The sequence below is a fragment of the Zingiber officinale genome, chromosome 5B (genome assembly GCF_018446385.1).
Source record: "Zingiber officinale cultivar Zhangliang chromosome 5B, Zo_v1.1, whole genome shotgun sequence".
Taxonomy (NCBI): domain Eukaryota; kingdom Viridiplantae; phylum Streptophyta; class Magnoliopsida; order Zingiberales; family Zingiberaceae; genus Zingiber; species Zingiber officinale.
The window spans coordinates 98,026,852-98,032,736 of NC_055995.1; the positions used below are offsets into that span (position 1 = coordinate 98,026,852).

Below are 5,885 nucleotides of genomic sequence, written 5' to 3' on the forward strand. Positions count from 1 at the left end.
GTGTATCTGATCGATCTGGTGACCGATCAGATGACAAACAGAAGGTGATCATGGTTCTGTGGGCTTACTGATCGGTCTGGCTTGGAGCCTGATCGGTCCCGGGACCGATCAGGGACGCGTGGGATCGGTCCGGGGACCGATCAGATTCCACACAGAGAGTTGGGCAACTCTCTGTGAAAGCTTTCTGATCGGTCGTGGGACCGATCAGCACAGGGCCTGATCGGTCCCCACGACCGATCAGGAGGTTCCCTGATCGGTCCATGGACCGATCAGGGACGGAACAGAAGCGAAGGCTTCTTCCCTGATCGGTCCACAGACCGATCAGGGTTCTAGCCGTTGCGACGCAACGGCTAGTTTCTTCGCTGTCTTCTTCGCAGGTATAAGGAGACGAGGGCATCTTCTGTGCAGGTTACTCTTCCTTTTCCTCCTTAGAACTTCTATTTTGCTGCTGAAGTTTAAGCTTCGACCGAGCTTTGTTGAGCTCACTTCCGAAGCCCCGCGTGAGCTTCTTTCGGCTGAGTTGCTTGTTGGCATTCGTCCGTGAAGTTGTTGCTTCCAGGACTTCAGTCGACGACAAGAAGGCAAGCTTGTATTGTTACATTCATTGTATTTACTTCTTGTATTCTCTTGTACTCTTAGCTTGCTGTTGCAAGTGATTGTAGCGAGGTTTCTCCACCCACAAGGAGTTTATATTAGCCGGTTCTCCGGGGACTCATCCACCGACGGATTGATAGGGCTCGTCCACCTTACGAACACGCCGAGGAGTAGGAGTATCATCTCCGAACCTCGTTACATCCTTGCGTTGAGGTTTGATTTCTTCTCCTGTTTTCTTTCTGCATTTAGTTTCCGCTGCGCTAACCCTAGATTGTAGAAAGAAACGCGAGCAATTGGGGTCGGCTATTCACACCCCCCCCTCTCTAGCCGTACGAAGAGATCCTAACAGCGCTTACTAAGCAAATTTTGCTTATAGACTACACTTCCTCTTACTGCAGATAAAGGAAAAGAAAAGATTTAGCAAGGAAGGCGACAAGGTGGCGCGGATGGTGTGTGATGCCAGGACTATGGAAGCCTTGGGACTTAGTTTAAGAATTTATTAAGATTTCCATTTATTAAGAATGTATTAGATGAGTCATTTAGTCTTCCGCTGTTAGTTAATTGTATGTTTTTATTTTTTTCCGCTATTCATTACTCGCATGATTTGATTTCATTAAACTGCGTGGTGATGTTATTCCTTTTGTATGTTTGATATGTGTTCCAGCCGCCTGTGGCTGTGTATATTATGTTATGTATTAATGATTATGGTCACCGGTACAGGGGAGACTTTGTCGGAATTTTTCGGTAGGGTTTCCATGTGATTTTTAATCATACCGGTTAAGTAGAGTTAGTAGATAAGTAACGGTCATCCTTAGAGAGTAGTAGTAGTAAGAAGGGTGGTCGTTACACAAACGGAGCCGGAGCGAACAGACCCCGACCGAGATGAGCTGGATCGAGACGAGCTGAACCGGAGTCAAAAAGTCAACTTATGTTGACCTTAGGGCTCCGGGCGCCCGGAACCGACCGGGGCGCCCGAAACCCTTCCGGGCGCCCGGAATCGACTTTTCAACAGGATCGAGTTTTGACTCGATCCGACTGTTGGGGGATAAAATTTATCCCCCCAGGGCGCCCGGAACCCTTCCAAGCGCCCGGACCAAGACTATAAATATAGCCTTGGTCCAGAAGCTTAAAAAGAACTCACTGATTGTAAATCCAGTGCTTGCACACTCTCTTTTAGTCTAAGCTTCTGTTTTCTGCACTTCAACGCTGTACGAGGCTTCTCCGCCCGAAGGAGTTTTATTAAGCTTAATCTTCCTTGGATTAACAACCACATCGGTTGTAACCAAGTAAATCTTTTGTGCCTCGCTTTTCTTTATGCTTTTAATTTATCTGCTTAACTTAATTATGCAAGTGTTAGCCTAAAGAGTTCGAGGAGGGTTTGTTTTCTTTTTTGTGTTAGCAGGATATCCAACAACCCCCTCCTAGCCGGCCCAACGGTCCTACAAATTCAAATAACCAGAACACGAGAAAAATATACATATTCAATGACATTCAATAAAATATATAATATAGTTAAACAAAGTGAAGACCTTGACAAAATTAAGACTCCAATGGTTTAGTCATGCATATTGCATAGAGTTCAATTGAGGAGTAAGAACTAAGAACCATATAGCTGACCAAATAGTTAGCAAAAATATGGGTTCATTGATGTTGATAATATATTTCTCTGTCCTATTTACTAATAACCACCTGATATGGGTTCATTAAAAAATTTTATCATATTTTGTCAAAATTAGAATCAACTAGCTATAGACTGAAACTGAGCCTAAGCAGAATCAGAATCATAAACTTGCTGAACAATCTTGGGCATCCTACAATAGATTATCCAAAAGTTGCAGAACAAAGTTGTAAAAAGTAGTAAAAGATTTGCAACTCTTATTCGATGCATAACAACAATTTTGATTTTGACACACGAGGCATTAACACCTGTTTTAACTTGACGCTATCTACTTGATAAAGTCAAGCAAAGACATTTACCTTCACTTCGATCCTTGAATCCTCGAATAAAACATGCAAGACTCCAAGGCCTTCCACCAGAGCATGCTTTTGCTCCACCTTTTAATATGTTATTGTGTTGCTTCAGTCTGAGAATATGTCATCTTTTGTCAAACAATGGGAAGGGTTTCACTTACATATGCACGAATCTATATATTCATCAACAACATCTTCCTGCCAGACGAATCTAATGAAGGTAAAGGCACACAAATAATACAAAAAAAAATTCTTCTGAGTGTGTGTTTCAGATTTAGAAAATATTTCAGTGGCATGTAAGTCAGAAATCAATACTTAACAAATTAGAAAAGCAATCATCTTTAGAGATTTGTCAAGGACACATTTAACTAGCACCTTATCTGGACATAATATAGGCATTGGACATGTAATCAAAACCCCATCTATTTCGATAATCACTTGCTGTAGATACATTCTAACAAGTTTAGTATGCTAACCTGACAAGTCAACACTTCTGAATGTTCTAAGTTCCTTGGAAAACTCATTTAGTTTTTGCCTAGACTCTTTTTCAAGTTTTGCAGCACCACCTGATAGCAGGTTAGTCCCAGGAGAAAAGGACCACTTAAGTCCAGATGACTGAGCTTTTTTAATCTCAAATGTTAAGCCCTTTGGTTTTGGCATGATTAGTTTTCCAGCCACCTTCCATAAAACTGTGTGCTGAAGGAGTAAATTAGCTATACCATCTGAATAACTAAAGCATGATGAAGCAAAATGGAGTTCAGCAAAGCTATATTCTTTTAGCATTATTACCAAGACAGTCAAATTTTGGCATCACAGAGTAAGCATTCATATATATCTGACTTGAAGATGAACCAAGAGGCTAGCATGAATACCAAAGGATGTCAAAAGACTAGCAATGACAACAAAGGCTTGTAGAGTAACCCAACAGATTTGTCTTTGTAAAGAGCATCTCTACCTGCATGGATGTTGTATGTCATGAATAGCATGGCCATTTGCAAAATTCAAACTTTTGTCCAGATATGGAACTTCTTCAAGCTTGACAAATACAACCCGGTATTCAGGAATGGCAGCTATATAAGGAGTAGATGCACCTATCTCATTTTCATCCTGAAGTAACTTATCCAACTCCGGCCAAAGAAGCTCCCTCCTGAAAGTACAGTTGATATTTCATATTCCACACAGGAGTAATGAGATAATGATGGGCAAAAGAGAAAAAAAAATAGAAAACTAAAAAATAGCAGTAGCCGACATTGAAATTTGGATGGCATGCATAAAAGTTTGCTGATACTACATACCATGCAGAGAAGTCATCCTCAATACCCTGATCATCATCTCCCAACCCCACTTGGACAATGTGCTTGGCGCCTATGCAGAGGAAAAAAAATATAGAAGAATATCCAAGTACGAATGATGCTTAAATTCATTAAACACATCTACAAACTTGCACATGACTACTACATTACAGTTGTATGTATGAAACTCACAGATAACATGTCTACTCAACTGTTTCTTAGTAACTCCTCATACCATGTTGACTTTACAAGTTTTTAGAGTAACAATTAGTCTACAAAACAAGTTAAATTCTCTAGAAAAATGAAATGCATGAACTTTGAGCTTGCAACTGAAGATAGGATTTAAAATCAGCTTTAGGAGCATATGTGACTTAGTCAAATCACAAACTAAATAAATCAACTATATACCTTGCTCATGAAGCAGTTCATCGACCACCACAGCAACCTTTGCAAGGACACAATACACAAATATATTAGCCAAGCAATTCCCACAAAAAGAATACTGACAATTTCATCATGCCAAACCTTATTAAAATGTTCATATTGCTGATTGCCCAAACTAAACACACCAAATTGAAGATTTTCCAACCAGGTTCCTCTTTCTTTCCCCTATAAAAACTAATAATCAGCAATCGATCAAGGCAAAAGGATTATTGGTAGAATAGATTAACTAAATGTGCATGTTTCCAGAACCTCTGTAAACCATTTGTAGAACCGGGCAGCATTATCAGTAGGCTCGCCATCTCCATACCTAAAGAAAACAAAAAATTCCTGGCTTTCAACTTACGTAGCCAAGAAGAACAAAGCCAAGCTCTCCTTTTTCAGGTTCTCCTCGTACTCATCATCCTCAGTAGCATATTCGTCCTATAATTGAGGAAACTAACTACAGATCAGTCAATTAATCAGTAGTATTTCCAATGATCTGAAACAGAAGGAAGATAATCTTACGATATCCATGACTTTAAATATGGCATTAGGGTACCGTGCTTTTGCCTCCTCAGCCAGCGCCTAGAAGGGGGGAAAATCTAAGATCATGGGAGAAAAAAATCAAAAAATGAACTACTCGGATAAAAACCCTAACCTTAGCGAACCCCTCAGCCGTCCTGGTCTGCGTCCCGAAGAAGACGGTGACCTTCTTCTTCCCTTGGTCCTCCTTTGTATCCATCTGGGTCTTCACCACTAGTGGCTTCGGCGGCTCGACGGGCTTCCTTCCGCTCGATCGCCAGACGAAGAAGATTGCCACGCAACCGACAAGCACGACGATGACTATGCTCAGGACGACGATCAACAGCCGGTTCTCCATGAAAGCATCCCCGGTGCTGGAATCGAGCCCATATCCGTCGGAGAGGGAGGCGACGACTACCGACAAGAGATCAAGGGACGACGCCTTCTCAGAACCTATCTGCATCTTGGCGGATCGAGCGATGAATCGGAAGCACAGATCTCCGATCTTTGTTTCTGTCTGCTTCGAATTGGGAGAATGAAGGAGGTCGAGATTGGGTCGGCGATGGGAGGGGAGGAGAAGGTAGAGGCAGAGAAGGTGAGTCGCCCGAAGACGGCTCTCTCTCTCTGCCTCCCGTGGACGGCATCATATAGGGTTAGGTTAGAGGGAAGAGTTGAAAATTTTAGCTAAGTATTGGTGGGAAAATTATCATAGACATCGGATTTTAAAAACCGATGTTAAAATCGGTGTCTATTAACGAAAAAACGGGCGCTCATAGACATCGCCTAAAAAACCGATGTCTATGAGCGAAAATCTGCGCTCATAGACACCGATTTTTGAAAAAACCGGTGTAAAATACTCAAAGACATCGGTTTTTGCTTAAAACCGTTGTTGTTCCACTGATGTCTATGAAGGTTTTTGTTGTAGTGTATAATGTCTCAGCATTTTCTTTAGCACCTTGTGTGTCAAAATCCCTAAAGTCTTGACTTTGGGATCTACTTAAGGCCTTGGCCATTTTCTTTCTTTTCTTTATCTTTCTTATACTTGTCCAAGTAAAATACTAGCCTCTTCAAACATGCTACAAC

At 41.5% G+C, this 5,885-nt stretch overlaps 1 pseudogene; it reads right to left on the bottom strand.

Moving 5' to 3' along the window:
* Positions 1-2,359: 2,359 nt before the first annotated feature.
* Positions 2,360-5,265, bottom strand: LOC121986858 (annotated as a pseudogene).
* Between the last annotated feature and the right edge of the window lie 620 nt (positions 5,266-5,885).